The sequence below is a fragment of the Amblyomma maculatum genome, chromosome 5 (assembly GCF_055883805.1).
Source record: "Amblyomma maculatum isolate TAMU_Amacu chromosome 5, ASM5588380v1, whole genome shotgun sequence".
NCBI lineage: Eukaryota > Metazoa > Arthropoda > Arachnida > Ixodida > Ixodidae > Amblyomma > Amblyomma maculatum.
The window spans coordinates 77,057,484-77,074,635 of record NC_139348.1 but is presented as its reverse complement, the minus strand read 5'-3'; the positions used below and the strand labels follow the sequence as shown (position 1 = coordinate 77,074,635).

Sequence of the window (17,152 nt, the reverse complement as noted above, 5' to 3'; positions counted from 1 at the left end):
GGACTCACCTTGAACACAGGCCCTTGTTTTCCATCCAGGGTGGGTAACAGCGTCTGCGTAGACACTTTCCCTGACTTGACCTTCTCCAAAAATGTGACAGATCTGAGCTGGCAAAATTCGGAGCAAAATTTTGGTAGCGACCATTTCATTCTGGCCTCGATTCTTAAAACAGGAGTAAAGACGCGCCGCGTGTGTCAGCCGAGGGTTAGGCAATGGGAACTATTTAGGGAAAAGCGAGTGAAGGCTGCCGCACGGAGGATTACAAACATAAAAAAATGGACGGAGGCCCTCATGCGTCACGTTGGAAAGGCAACAAAGACTCTTGAAGGGGACGATGCCCCGGAGATAGCTGATAGCAAATTGCTTCACACGTAGGAGACAAAACATGGTATGGAGCGCAGACTAAAGAAGCAAAAGTGGAACTGTAATCTTAGAAAGAGGATAGCTAGACATAATAAAGAAATTGAAAATTATGCGGTTAAATTATGCGAACAGAATTGATGCAGCAGATGCGACGAGATGGAAGGGGGCATGAGCCTTTCCAGAACGTGGGGTCTGTTGAGACACCTATTAGATCCGACCAACTCAAAATCCCAATCAGGAATTAGATTATCAGAAGCCAGGCACGCGTTTAAGAATACAGACGCTGAATTTATGGAGGCACTAATCAACACGAACATTGGCGATACTCATAGTGCCCCCCTCCCAGATTATGACGAAGCTCCCAACGAGGAGCTGGACGCACCCATCACGGGGGTGGAGGTCAGGGCAAAAATATTGGGAATAAAAACGCAATCGGCCCCGGGCCCTGACGGGATAACTAATGAAGTTTTAAGGAACCTGAATGATGACTCCATCAGCGCTCTTACTGAGTATATGCAAGAAATTTGGGCTAAAGGCCACCTGCCTCAGCAGGGAAAGTGGGCAAACGTAATTCTGATCCCAAATCCGGGAAAACCCCCGAAACTTGAAAATCTAAGACCAATTTCTATAGTCTTATGCATGGGGAAATTGATGGAGCATGTAGTCCAGACACAACTGACGCGTTGTGCTGAGTACAAACGACCTGCGGCCGCACGAGATGGTAGGCTTCCGACCCGGTTTGAGCACGCAGGACGTGATGCTCCGACTCAAATACGACACAATCGACTCGCATTCTAGAGACGCTAAAGAGATTCTCGGCCTCGACTTGACTAAGGCTTTTGATAAAGCTAAACACAAAGCAAACCTCCGCCGTCTTCAGGAAATCGGAGTAGCTGCACGAACATACGAGTACATCAAGGACTATTTTTCAAACAGAACTGCTTCCATGATGTTTCAAGACATTCAATCCCTCATAGTGAAATTGGGGAGCAGGGGGACACCTCAAGGTTTGGTTTTCTCCCCGTTCCTTTTCAATGTTGCAATGAGGGGCCCCCCACAAGCTCTGAGGAGCAAAAAGGGGCTAAATTTCAGTATTTATGCGGATGACATCAATATCTGGGTTAACCAGGGTTGTGATGCGAGCATTGAGGAGCGCCTGCAGGCGGCGGCGGACACTGTCGTAGACTACGCTGCCAGTAGGGGTCTATCATGCTCGCCGCAAAAATCGGAATTATTCATCTATAACCCAAAGTCACTCCGATGCAAGCGCAGTTGGGAATCTGACACTTAAGTAGAAGTGAAACGAGTTCCAAAGGTAGATCAAATATGAATCTTAGTACTATTTATTCAGCAGAATGGATATAATGATGGAACAATAAAAAGCTAGAGGGATTCGCCACGCAAGCCATTGGCGTCTTGAGACGGATCGCGTTGAAAAGACGAGTCCTGAAGGAAAGAAGCTTGCTTAAACTAACCGAAGCTTACGTAATACGCCGCGTGAGCAACGCCAAGCCGTTCTTAAATATCAGGTCGGAGGAGAACTCTCATTGGACGGTGCATAAAGATGGCCCTGGGCTTTTCAATTACCACATCCACAGAGAAGCTCCTTTCTATGAGAGTGCACAATAGCTGGGACGAAATAGCGGAGGCTGTCAGAGTTTCGCAGCTGGAAAGATTAAGTCGAAAGACCACAGGGAGAACTATACTGGAAATGGTAGGCCTGGAGACAGATAGGGGACTACGAGAAAAATCAAGTATCCCCCCCACCCTCCCTCGTAACATGCATCCCGTATTCAACACAGAGAGAAGGGAGAAGAAAGCAGAAGCACTAATCAGACGCTTCGATTCGATGGACAGCAAGTCGGTTGCGTACATGGATGCGGCAAGCGGCGAAACTGGGACGGCGGTCGCTTCTGTGGTCGACGGCCGAGGTGCCCCGGTATCAGCCGCCACCATTAGAAGCCGCAACGCTGAAACGGCCGAAAACGTTGCTACAGCGCTCGCTTGCGTCGGAACGCAAGCCAATTTCATAATCAGCGATAGCAAAACGGCTATTTGGAATTTGGAAAGGGTAGGGTCTCGCCGGAAGCGGCCAGGAATCTGGCCAGTATACGATTAAACCGAAAAGTTTCCCTAATTTGGATCCGTGCACATAATTCCGTTCCTGGCAACGAAGTGGCCCACAAGTTAGCCCGAGCTCTCTACTTCCGGGTAACTGTGGAGCCGCCCGACTGCTGGAAGATGGACGAGCGTCTGCAACAGTATGTGGAGATTATTCAAAACGACAGGTTAAGCAGGAGACTGGTACCACCCCCGGATAAAAGTTTGAACAATAGGGAGGCAGTCACGTGGCGTCGCCTGCAAGCTGGGAACTTTGTAAACCCGGTCTGGGCATATTATGTCCACATGGACGATAGAAAAAACGATAAATACAAGCACTGTGGGAATAGAGGGACCCTCAACTATATAATCTGGGAATGTGCTAGCTTCCCAGGGGCTAAAACAAATATAAATTGTAGAGAAGCCTGGGAAGCCCTGCTGCGGAGCGAGGTCCCTGCTCCACAGCAATAAGCCATCCGCCTGGCGGAAGAAGCCGCGAAGAGCCAAGACCTCTGTGCCTGCTTCTGATCGCGGAGGTCTCGGCTCCCGTCCCTTAGGCCTGTGTGACTGGGGCGGATATTGGGGGCCTCCTTTTCTGGTGGAAAAATTAAGTTGTTATCACATCACATCACAGGTCCCCAGGAAGTCGAAATTACTCCGAAACCGTCCACTACGGCACCTGAATTTTTCTCTATCCACTACCCTTCCCACCGTTCTCCCGCTCTCTTACGGGCGCGGTTCACGTGTCCACAAAAACAAGTCTGATAAATATTGTGCCTTTCACTTCCTCCAAACCAATTATTTGATATGTACTGGCTGGCGCATCAGCTTGCAATTTTCGGACTTCTGTTTCAGGTAGCGCTGCGATATTTGAACATGTGACCTTTTATGGCGAAAGCCTTTAATGCCTCATTGTTTTCAGCAGAAGCTGTGGGCAGAGGATTTCGGCAAAGAATGTCATACGTTCGAGGGCGCACGTTATTAAAATAAATAAAGAAATATACCCTGTCATCACTGGTAATCGAACCTCCATAACTTGGATCACCAGCAGAGGTGATAATAAATTAGGCAATAAAGAAAAACAAAAAGCTTTACCAACTGCTCTACGCCCTGTTTTTTTTTCCTAATTGCCAGTCAACAAAGTAAATACAGGCATAAAAATCATTACCCTACCTTTGACTTATGATTTCTTAAAGCGTTTTCATTATGATCAGAAATATCGACCACCTGGGGTTAAAGAAGCCCAGGTGGTCGAAAATTCCGGAGTCCTCCACTACGGCGTCTCTCATAGTCTGAGCTGCTTTGGGACGTTAACCCCACAAACCAAACCAAACCATATATTATGATCAATGCGTTAATTACATTCATCTACTGAGGCTGCTCAGGCTGACTGCCGAGAACACCTCTGAGAAATGTGTCACTTTCAATGAAGTTGTCCCTGACCGATTGTACATTTTCTTCGGCGTGCCTAAATGCTATACACGTTTTCCAAATGCTGTGGAGGCCCTGCACCATAGTCATGTCATATGGGACGTCGTCACTTTGTACGGGTAGAAACCGGATGCCGTAAGGATTAATGGCTAGTTCTTTATAAAAGTGCTTTGTAATATATCCCAGTGAAAAACAGGATTCCGCTTAAGAGTTTTGCTGTGCCGCATCTACGACGTACTTGGAACTGAAGAAAAAGGAAAGTTTCGCTCGACAAACAATGCCCATGCGAAAACCGTAGAAGATCAGAAAACAGTGCTATGCAGGTGCGTTATCAGCCTCACCAAGGGTTTCCAATTTTGTGCTAGCATGCTACCACATATGACCCACAACTATTATTGAGTAGAGAGCTCATCGCTGATAGATGTGAAGAGAAGGCACATGATGTCTCGGGCTTGTTACCATAAGAGTCTATAAGAGCATGAATCTTTGCTGAAACGTATCAGACAAGAGTCATTTTTTTAGAACTCAGCAAAGCGCGCCAAACAGGGCATTAGGTTCGCGGCAGGAAAACACGTAAAATAAGATTTTTGTGAAGTAAATCCCAGCAGTGCCCAGGAGAATGTGAAACAGAAGGAATTAGGCAGGACAATGCTCCCTATACTTCCGCTCCAAATTTTCTGCTGAAATGGTCAAGGGTGTGCCTTGGTCAAGCCTATTCAAATACCTTTTCGTGAGGCTCTGAAAGTCTACGAGGTAAATTCGGCACAGCACTACTCATGAAGAATCTTATGCTTGCCACGGGGCACGCTTCATGATCGCAGCTCTTACAGAAGCTTTGCTTGGAAAAACGCACGAAACGTGCCCCCAATTTCTTCCATATTGTTATGCTGTGTAAACGCATCTAATTATGAATATGTGTGCATAACTTACATATAGAAATATACATTAGTAGTTACTTTGCGCTTGTTTCGTCATGGAACAGTTTTTCTTAAATAATTGTACCCATTATGTAAGTGAAATTTGGGCCTTTTACTCTTGAAGGAAATAGAACCTGTGTTTTGTCACACCTTGAGGTGGGCTGTTAACTGTGTGACGTTTTTCAGCTTTTCAGACGTCAAATGAACATTACATCAGCTGGATTCCAACTAGGTTGGTTGATTATATGTTGCGCTTTGTTTAATTTAAATGTCTTCATCACTTTATGGCGGTCACATAGATTTACTGGGGAGGCTATGTCAAAGTGGAGGACACCACTGTGTCCTCCACAACACTGCTCACACGTGTCACTGGTGTCCTCCCGCCTCACTCGCTACCATTACTGACATCAGTCGCTTCAAAACAACCATTGCCAATACCGTTTATTGTACCATTGTTAATATTGTATAATGTATTCAATTCCCCGGTCTTGTTTTTGTTCTTAATGCGTGTATTAACCCACTCCTCTGTGTAATTCGGTGGCCTTGAGAGTAATAAATAAATAAACCCCGTAGACAAGGACTCATTAGGGGAGTAAACACTGTTTCTTATAACAATGATCCTTACTTTAAATTACTCTGCACTAGAACTCTTTCTTCAGAAACATGTTGATACTAATAGGCCTGATTTTGGTGATGGTTACAATATGCGCTAGAAAGTTAAAAGCATTTTTCTCACCTTTCTTTTTCTCAGCTCAGAAACGAGGATAATATGGGATATCTAGGACGAGAAACCACAGCACTGTCCATTGACGGCCACCTAGATTTCCTTATTGTCGGATCACTGTGACAGTTTTTCACTGCTACCTCATAGGGCACGGCGGAACCCCCGAGATGTACCGCTAGAACTCGTTTCTGTGTATCCCGCAGTTTTGGCTCGGAGTGTTGCTGAGCACAATCTCCGGACCTGCCAGCCCCATCACGCTGCATATCGTGGATGACCATCCACGTGTTCAACCTGGGATAACCACCCTTTCCAGATGGGCGGCTACGCGCTCCTTGGGAAGGGCACATGATCCGTGGACAACGCCCCGAAACTGCTCCCCTATATATTGCCTTCCGAGATGCGGCGCGGCCATAGGGCACGGCGGCACCCCCGAGATGTACCGCTACAACCCGCTTCTGTGCATCCCGCAGGCGAGAAAACGTTACGGACAATGCATTCGCTCTAGCGATCCCTTCTTAATTGTGCTGCCATGCTCGCACCTCTGTTCTCAGTTGTTTGAATTTGCTGTGTTCCTAAGAAAATTACTGTTACTTTCTGGAGATGTTGAACTCAACCCGGGGCCGGAATAAACACAGATTGCAAAACAGTTGAAAGATATTGCAACCGACATCACAGAAATCAAACAAAAGCGACTGACTGATATAGAGGAGAAAATAGATGCCATATCGGCCTTAGAAGCCAAGGTGGATTCCTGCAATGATCAGCTTAATTCTCTAAAAAAACCTTGTTCAAATCCTACAGAAAAGGATTGATGACCTGGAAGATCGTTTCAGGCAATCGAACTTGATTGCTTTTGGCCTACCGGAGGACCAGGACGAAACGAGACAAACGCTGAAAAGCGCTATCTGTGAAAACATAAATAAAAGAACTCTTGGGCACACCAAAGTTGCCATAGAACGAATTCACCGTTTAGGAAAGCTAGAATCAGACAAAGATAGGCCAGTTATTTTTAAGTTAATGGATTCACGTCAGAAGACTGAAATAATAAAGAAAGGATTCAAACGTAAAAACAGATCGTTTCTGTTGGTGAAGACTTTTGTCGAAAAACCAGAGCTATAAGAAAAAAGGTATGGGACAGTGCAAAACCAAGCCGTGATCAAGGTGACAAAGTTTCGATGGTCGCTACTAAGTTGTACATTAACAGCAAAGCCTACATCTGGAACGATGAACTGAACGATAAAGTATCACTTGAAAAAAATGAGGAAGAGCAGTCTCGTCCCAAGACGCGTCAACAAGCGCAGGCGAAAGCAAGTTGCTCTTAATCTCAAGATTCCTATCAGCGCCGTTTTGCAAGCGTCAAAGCTCACTATATAAGTCTACTCGAGGCAGTAAACCAGCTTTAGTGCAAGAAAAACAGCTGATAATAATTAACCTTAACGCTCGAAGTGTTGTCAATAAAACCGATGAACATGAAATCCCATTGCTTGAGTACGATCCTCACATATCTATTATAACTGAGACCTGGCTGCAAAAAGGTATTAGCAATGATGCGATTTTTTCACCCTCCTACAAAGTGTTCAGAAAAGACAGGCCCTCAAGAGGTGGTGGCGTGGCCGTCATAGTCAAAGAACAAATAACAGCCACCTTAGTTGAAGATGTTCTTGATCTTGAGTTGCCTGTGTTTTAGACTCTCATGCTGGGGTCATGGATTTATTCTGTACGGTATCTACAGGGCCCCTGATGTCACCAGTGACTACCTAGATATGTTACAGACGCATATGTTAAAATACAAGAAATGTAAAGTACTAATGACGGGCGATCTGAATCCTCCAGGTATTGGCTGGGAGAACCTTCAATGATGCGCAGGGGCCAATAAGCATGTGAATGCAGTTTACAATATCATGTTCACACACGACTTAGCTCAGATCGTTCGTCAGCCTACCCGCGTATCGCGCACTGCTAGTTCCATTTTACAATTAGCATTTATAACTCGCGCATATTCTGATTGCACTGTATCGGTTGAGCAAGGGCTTTCTGATCACAATCTCGTGAGCATTTCAATACCCATTCATAAACACAGCGCGCCAAAACAGCAGCAAGGGATGATATACAAAGTCTACACACGCGCCGATGACGCCCACATCACTTAGAAACATCTCTTATCCACTTTGATGGAAAGGATGCCTGTGCCCTTTGGAATGAGTTTAAAGAAATATGTCATTATTGTCTGGACAAATTTGTGGCCACGAAAAGAAAAAAGACTAATAAAGTCACTCCCTGGATGAATCGACAGATTATCCATCTGAAACGAAAAATACAGCGACTAAGGAAGAAACGTCTGCAATATAATTTGATCCTTGAACTTAAAAATGCCCTCGCAAAAGCGGTACACAGATCTAAAGATTTCTACTTCAAAACAACTCTGCCAAACTTCTTAAAAACTGACCCGACCAAATTTTGGGGATACATCAGCGATATAAAACAACCCGTATCTGAAGTAGTAGTTGGTGATAAAATTATAAGTGATCAAAAGGTCATCGCTCACTTTTTCAACAAATATTTCCGTAGAGTTGTTTCTGTCTCGGAGCCACCCAGGCTGAGCCCCGCTTGCGTGCATCCGTCTGAGGTGAACTTCATAACTTATAACGGTGTATATTCTATGCTTGACGATATGCCAAACATGCTCCTTCGAAGATGTGCTGAACCACTTGCCAAGTTTCTCGTCATTATTTTTCGCACGTCCCTATTGACAGGGAAAGTACCGGGTGACTGGAAGACAGCACGAGTAATACCCATTTTTAAGCAAGGCGACCATTAAAAAACCATCGTCACATTTCATTACTTTCATCGTCTAGCAAACTTATGGAACATGTTATTGCCACTCGAATTCATGACTTTTTAGAATAGAATTCTATACTAGCTAACTGCCAACACGGCTTTCGGAAAGGATATTCGACTGTGACGCTACTTGTAGCTGTTGTCCAGTCTTTCGATTCAGTCCTGGACCATAACGGCCAAATTGACGCAATATTTTTAGACTTTAGCAACGATTTTGATGTAGTTTCCCATAATAGGCTAATAAACAAATTACAATGGATTGGTCTCCCACAGATCTTTTTCTTATGGATATGTGACTATCTCACTAACCGGCAGCAATACGCTGCTCTTGGCGGGCATCAGTCGGGCTCTCTTCCCGTCACGTCCGGTGTGCGCCAGGGAAAGCGTCCTGGGGCCATTACTATTTTTGTTATATATTAATGACATCGTAGATGAAGTCTCTACTGGTGTTCACATCTGGCTGTCTTCCGATGATTGCATATTATTTCGGGAAATCTGTAATACTCAACACCAAAACGACCTGAATACTACCCTTGGAAATATTGTAAACTGGTGTAACCGTTGGGGCATGGCGCTAAATCAGGAGAAAACTGTTTCTATCCGCATAACATCCCATAAATTATACTTATAAACGTGTCCGCTGAGGTGATGGAAATAACTGCTGTGAAATACCTAGGCGTGACAACCACAAGTGACCTATCCTGGAATACACATATTGACAATTTTTGTAGAGCATCATTTAGAAAACTGTTTCCTCAGGCATAAACTCCGAAATTCCACATCTGATGTAAAACTTCTTAGCTATCTTTCTTTAATCATGGAATCCGTACACTACGTCAAATATAAAAAAGCTTGAAAAAGTGCAAAGAAAAGCTGTGAGATTCGTGTTCTCTAAATTTTAGAAATCAGATTCGCCGTCGGAATTAATGCAAATTCACGATATACCACGCCTTGAAGATCAGAGAAAAAACTTTCGTTTAGAATTTCTTTCCTTGTTACTAACCAATAAACTAGGACTTGACCCGTCCCAATATTTCATTCCTCAACCAGCCAAAAACACTCGGTACTACCACACAGATTTATTTCCTCCTTATTTTGCTGGAACTAACTTGTATAAGTTTTCTTTTTTTCCTCGCACCATCGCTGAGTGGAACTGTTTGCCCAGGTAACCTCCATGAACTAGCTGCTCGAGTTCTTGAATTTTGTGGCGTGCCTTGTGGCTCTTTCTGAAAAACAAGGTTTATTGACTGCAGGCTCCTCACTTTTTGTATTTATATATATAATGTGGTTATGCATACGTGTATATGTATATGCATCTGCATATAATGTACGTATATATATGTATACATAAATATATTTTTATTTTATTTTTTTTGCCTTCTTTGCTATGTATATTGCCCTACCTGCTTGGACCTAACCACAGTCCGCAGTTGTCTGTAAATAAATAAATAAATAAAATATATTTACTGCATGTTGTGAAACAGGCATTCAAATCTATAGTGCCCGTAATACTCGCCCATTAACAAAATTACTATTTGCATGGTTTCTTGCAATAGAATAATCATCTCGCAATGGTTCCGCATAGCATATGCCCTTTTTACCACTTATTTAACATGCAGTATTCTGCTTTCAGAAAAAATCATATTGTATGCTATGGGGACAGGACAGCGAGGAACCAAAAAAGGAGCATGAATGCTTTGAAATATTGGACAAGGAGAGCATGAAAGACAATTCTCTTGTCTGGGAGCACAATAACCGGAACACAGTGCACGATGAGCTGGTTGAAGAGGCTGTAAAAATGTCAAAACAAGCTTCCCTGGAGTCTGGCCTACAAGAGGAGTATTAGCTTCAAGACTGCAGAATTACCCCTGTCGAAATACAATTGGTGATAAAAATAATTATCACCACATCAATTTAAATCATGTTCGTGAGGTCATTGCCACAGCAGCCTTCATTGACATATATAGAGCAAATCAAATAGCTTGAAACAAAAAGAAAAAATTTAATTTTCGTGCGTATCTTTTGCGAATAATTTACTTCGAGAGCTTGTAGACGACACTTTCTAGCTGCTACTGCTTTTTCAAACACTGATCCCTCGTTTGTCTAAGCTGTAATAGACCTCTCATAATGTCGTATATGCTCTCCAACGAAGTACAGTGTGTGGCAGACACAGTGTTGTGCAGTGGTGCGCAGCAGTAGAGTGGCGTGCTCCCCCAGCCTAAAAGATTATATTTACATGTAAAATTCCAAGGAGAGCTGTATTAGAGGTGTGCTTGGGTCTTATTGTGGCGCAAAATCTCTGCTTTGTTCCCAGCAGAATAGAGCTCCTAACATAATGCTATATTGGTATTTTATAACATGGGCTTTATTTACCATTTAAAGATACATTAGAGCTACTCCTTACGTACTAAATTGCAAAAATGACCACGGGGTTACTCTGACGGAATAGATAGCATTATATGTTTAACTCATTTCTCTTGTGAACGTTGAAATTGTGATGAACGCAAACCGCTACTAGATAGTCACCGTGATCAACCTCAATTCATACGGTGCGATAAATAAGACCGCCATCCCCACACATTGATGACTTATGTTACGTGCTCTATGAAATTCAAATACAGTCTGAAAACGTTTTCAGTAATTCCTTTAAATTGCATGACATCATAATCATGCATTAAAGAAAGGGGCCTCGAAAATTCTTAGTTGTGGAATCGAATGTTTAGTTTCAGCTCACACCTTCAGAGTGTAGGAATGATGAGACTTCTCACCGGGTTTAAATCGCCCTGGGGCCACAGACGCTCGCATACGTGGCATACGTATACAAATGGATGGCCTATAGTAATGATGGAAGCGGGCGGTGGTGGTGCTGCTTAAGGCGAGTTTGTGTGCGTTAGCTGCTTACGTTCAACGCGGCTGAACCTAGTTTGCAGAATGCGCGCTCCATTAAGCCTGACCTTACGCTGGTTGCTACTATTTAACTCCTGCATAGATTTGAGCGCACATCAATGAAACCCACCCGAATGAATGGTTACCAGCGCTCGACTGCTCGACTCCTCTGTGAGTGTCTGCGAAGCGCAAGGACATCACAGCGTTTCTGGACAACTCGTAAATGTCGAGGACGATAAACGAGGTGGCCGCCAAAGGAAAGGGTAGGCAGAGGACTGAAAGGCTGGATGGCATTGCATCAGGACATGTATATTTGCGGACTAATGTAACGTAATAAATAAAGTTTACCAGGTGTGCGAGGAAAGAGCACCAGATGTGCAAAACAGCAGAAGAATTGAAGCATAAGAAGCGAGTGACGCCGGTACTTAGCGCCACAATTGCGACGCGAGCGGTGCCTGCTCTTCGCGCCAAATCTGAGGTTAAATACCTTCGTCAGATCCCTTTCACGAATGGCAGCTACTACTTTCCACTGTATAAACTTTCTCCAATTTTGCAAATAATCATGGATTTAGAAAAAAAGGCTTCAGAAAGAACATCTAGTTACAGTGGTCGTAAATATCAAATTGTCTACATTCCTTTTCTTGAATAAAAAATGGATGAAAGATGTCTGATTTTCCAATTATAACGCTTTCTGACGAGGTAGCTGGTACATGACACTTTCGCTCTATGCCCTATACTTTCCTCTATGCGCACTGAACTTACTAAGTATTCTGCAATAAAGACATTATCGAACCGTTTCAATATTTATAACTGGTTAGACAGATTGTGCCTGCATTAAAAAATCCCCTTCCTACTGTTCCCCTTTTCAGTGCATTGTTGAGACGTGTTGTTTTTTTTTTTTTGGTGTTGTATATTTCAATTCGACTAGTTCGGCTGCAGGCTGATTACTTTTACGTAGCCTAATTGCTGATTAATTTACGTAGCTGTGTTTTATGTAAATTCGTGTAAGAAATAACATGCTGAAAAAAAAAACAGAAAATCTAAGGCTGAAAGCTCGATTCCCGGTGGAGCAAAATTTTTATTTTTTTGGCGACATCATCATTACGTCATTTCTTTGATCCCTGCATTGTGACCGAACTAACACCGACAGTTTGAGCCATAAAGGCTTTCGCCATAATAGCGCACAGAAGACGAAAAGACCGTCCTCAGTCAATCTGATTTGCTCTTCACAAGTATCGCCGAAGACGTTCACCGGCCGATTGCAGTATCGGTAAGCGGACCGGGTCACACCGGCGCTTCGTGGTTGATTTTAGTTTACCGTAGCCAAATTTACACTTGAGGATCAGTTTAATTCGCTAAAATTTGAGGATTTTCCACAATCACCAAACTCGGGCACACGAAAGTGACTCTCGAAACGGTACTATAAAGTGTTGCCTCACCAGTACGATGCCCGCGAGCATTTACGTACCCTCCTTCAAGGTCAAAGCAGGTTCAAACTGAAAGAAACCCTCTACCGCTCTTTAATTTTTCAAAGCGTCGAGAATAGCGCAGGAATAAGGGCGAATTGTGTTGAAGCGATCAGCTTATTCTGACAATGGTGCAGCAGTGAGCACTTTTCCGCGGTGTGACACGTTATTGCACAACCGTCAAATTGACGGCAGCTGATGGCCGGCGACAACCACATATTTTCGAATAGTTCGTCTTTCTGCAGTGTTAAAATGCCCGAACCATGTAAGCGAAGGCATTGACTTCCTCGCGCTTTCCTCAGGGGATCACACATGGCACGTGCAGATGACTTTCGCAGCTACAAGAATTGTGATCGTGACGTCCCGGCCATCGTGGTTGGAGTGAATGGCAGCCTGATACCAGTGACGTCAGCGATATCAAGAGTACTTCCAAAGTCCAATTTCAAGCGCAAAAATTTGATAAGCCATACTGTCCGTGTTTGCTCCGACAGCGTAAATTCAAAAAGTATTATTTTTTTTAATGTAGAGAGTCGTAGTATCTTTCACGCTTCGTAGTAGGCGCCTCAGCCGCGCCTTGTGTGAATGGAGGAACTAGGGAGTTAATGAAGACGGGGAAAGAGAAACAGCAATGGATGGCTTCGATACAATTCCTACGATCTGAGGATTTTTAGCCCGTTCCGACATCATACACCACACGGAGGCGTGTCTGTTCGCCGCCATCCAAACACACAAGCAAGATGGATTCTGTACTCAACCTTTCTTACACGGAGCCTCAGCGGCGGGTAGAACAGTTGTCGTCGGTTTGCATTACTGCGGCTGCAACAACGAACGCAACGGAGATCGCTCTTCGCCTGAAAGAGGTGAGTACCCTTCACTTAAAATACGATGGAGCACTGTATGTTCAGTGAGCAGAACCTAAAATATCAAATTCAAACATACTTTCTTGTCGCGTTTTCTTTTGGCTGAGCATGCACTGTAGCCCTCGCTCTTAAAACATAACTTTTATTGCTGTCTCTGTTTATTTCTCCCTTGCAGCTGGAAGCTGTGGCCAAGCACTCTGTATTTGTGTTTATGCGACGATGTCTTTTTTACAAAGAAAAAAATATTACCAAAAAGATGCACAAGACGGAGGGCTTTTAGTTAAAGGTCACCGAAATACCCTTTGATTTCCAGCAAGATCAATTTTCATGGGTCCAAACATTCTGAAGAGTACGGTTAAAACTGTTCAAATGCCTGAATACAAGCAATTGTTATTGTGTTCAAAAACGATAAACTATCTATAAATACTTCATGTACAATGCCTCAGAATGGGAGCAATGACGTGGTTAGACATATTACTTTGCAAGCAATTTTCTTCTATTCTTTCATTACAGCGGAAATTTGAGAGAAAGGTCGTGCTGTATTAAAACTAGAAACAGGTTTTCCTCTGTGTTTTGCATTCCGCCTAACAGGTAACCGGCACCACCCCATGATTATTTTGGCTTTCATTTTGGAGGCCATGTCAGCGGCGGCTATTACGTGGTTATGCTCAACATTACGAGCAAGGATGTAGTTTGGGCTGATTGGCGTAAGAATAATTTTTTATTACGCAAACTTGCCACAAGGCATATTATAAAAACCAGTGTATATTATTGTCCGTAAGAAACCGGTGAAGGCTCCTGCTCCTATTGTTGTCGATGAGCCTTTAGGAGCAGTCCTTTTTTCTTGTTGCAGTTAGCCCCACTTCCTGCAGAATCTTTATCCTTGATGCCCTTATCTCTACTCAAGCCCACAGCAGGTGGCGAACATACATATCTGCAGCTGGTATAGAACACTTCGGGCATGTGGTAGGTCCGATGTCTTCTTCAGATACCCATCGGCATGATACCGCCGGGGTAAAGGCCGGCCCAGCCCTTATCCTTCTAAGCGAAACCTCCTCCAATCTCGTTAGGTTATGGGGGAGGGGGAAAGTACGCGGGGGAATGAGAGCAAATGTAATTTTTCATAAAGAGGATGCTAAGATGATGCAAGGGGAGCCTGGTGGGGGGTGCATTAGTGTTTGGAACTTCGTGTGTGAGGTGGTCAACGTTTTCTGCTCAGCGTTCTGAGCATCCTCATGTGTCCAGTGTATCTGGATGCGTATCTTTGTTTTTTTATTGAGTGCGTGGATTTTCTGGGTTACACATTGTGTGTTTGTCACTTTGTTCAGTTGTTTTAAGGCGGCTAAGGAGTCTGTATAGATGTGGCTTCCGTTATGGGATCTACTTTATTTATGGCCTCCATTGTATCGCGGATTGCATATAGTTCCGTCACAAGCGGACCAGGGTATTCTGATACATATTCATTATGTACTTTAGTTCACAGTGTGTTGGGCTTGTTGCTGCTGTTCTACCGCCATATCCTATAATTGATGCGTCAGTACATGTAATGCAGGTACCTGGAAGTACATCAACCAGAGGTCAAGATGCCAGGTTTTCCTTACAACGAAGACGAGTAGTCTTATTTGTCGTAATTGTCGTGAATTCAAACGGAGGGGGCTCAGCCTTTGTTGGTGTTTGCACTGCCACTTCGGCTTAAAGGATTCTATGGGCATAACGTACTTTCGCTTGACATCCCTTGTTGCCTCTCGTTGTTCAATTAATTCTGTGAACTTATTCAGCTGTGCAAATTCTTGGAGAATATAAATAGGGGTAAGTTATGGTAAGGCCGCGATTGTGCGCATTGCATTTCTATTTATCGTTTCCAATTCCGCCCACTGCCGCCTCGTGAGCCTTTGTAATTGAGCCTGGTATAGTATCCTCGGCTGTTTACTGATTGAACAAGACGCCTTGCCATGTCCACTCAAGTTCCTCCTCCCATAGGCGAAATGCGTTTTATCAGGCTTAAGGAAAACGCAGCGACTTTTTTCACCTTATGGAGCCTTTGTGTTCACTTGCGCATTTGTGAATTTCTAGGCGAACTTTTACCTCACCCACCTCTAGCAATGCCTGATTTCTAATCTTTAGTGTGAGTCTTAGCATTGCCAATTGTTTTCTTCCTCTCTTGTTTGCAAAATGAATGTATCTGGACTTTTGAGGTGACAATTCCAGACCTGCATCTTGAGCGTACTCATCTATTGTATTTAAAGCCTTTTGCCGATACAAATTCTTTCTCTCAAGTTGTTTATGAGCAGACTAAATCGTGACATCATATGCGTATATCATTTACCACACTTCTGATATTTCAGCTAATTTCCACAACAATGAAATTAGTGCAATAATAAATATATAATGTTCTAACACTGCCACTTGTGGCACGCCTCTGTTCGAGATGTAATTGCCAAATTGTTTTCCATCTTTTCGGATAGAAAACGTCCTGTCCTTAATCAGATTATGTTCTTTTATGACCAGCAAGAGAATGCCCATACATTCCATGTGGCTAAGAATCTTGGAATGCAATACGTTGTTGTATGCCTTCGCCACGTCGGCAGCCACTACAGTGCGCACAAAGTGGCTATTAGGCGACACATGTATGACCTCTTCAGGCAGCATAGCCAAGTCATTCTCTGTACCAAGATTTTTTCAGACCGCAATTTGTCAAGCATGGTATTTTTGATTACTTTCCAACCAACATGAAAGGCGGGTGGCTATCATCTTTTCATATAGGTGGCAAGTTGTGGGTGTCAGTGAGATATGCCGCAAAGATTCTAGGCTTGTGGGAGGTTTCCCAGCCTTTGGCATCGGGATCATCACCGAGTGTTTCCAGCCGAGTGGAATCTCTCCTCCTTGCCAGACATCATTTACCACATCCAATAAGCTGTCAACTGCGGTTCCTTCTAAATTCTTGAAGACTTCATAAGGAACATCGTCATGTGCATTCGCAGTTTTACCATTCGCTTCTTCTATAGCAGCCAATAACTCCAATTTCTTAAATGGTAAGGTTTTTTTTTGTTTTATCAACCGCATCCACTGTCGGTGAAGGCGCCCGAAACTGTTCTCTGTTAGGGAAGAAAAGGGCAGCAGCCTGATCTGCAAATTCCTCTGGTGTGAGTTGTAATGCCAGAGTAATACTTTCCGCATGATTTGTGACCTGCCGCCTCGTTTCCATGCCACGGAACGCCCTTCAGAGGGCCTTGCTGGTCGTTCCTGAGCCCAAATCACTACATCATTGATCGCATCTCCTATGAGCCAGTTGTCTTTCATATCAGCGTGCCTGTGCAATTACTCTGTTTACCTCAGTTTTTCTTTGCACGTCTTCAGGATGCCGACCAGCCTATATCTCGGTCCGTTTCCGGCATGCCCGCATGCCCAGAGTTTTAGTAGGTGAAGGTCGAGAGCTGGCTGATCTTCGTTCACTACAGTTGTAATTGTGTGATCTTTAAGTACCGTTCGAGAAGTGGTAACAGGACTATCCGTGTTAAGTGAAGGAATTTGGGTATTCTGCCGTAGACCATACCAATGTGTTACAAA

At 43.8% G+C, this 17,152-nt stretch overlaps 1 pseudogene; it reads left to right on the top strand.

The window, feature by feature from the left end:
• Positions 1-1,975: 1,975 nt before the first annotated feature.
• Positions 1,976-2,991, top strand: LOC146188533 (uncharacterized; annotated as a pseudogene).
• Positions 2,992-17,152: the final 14,161 nt, after the last annotated feature.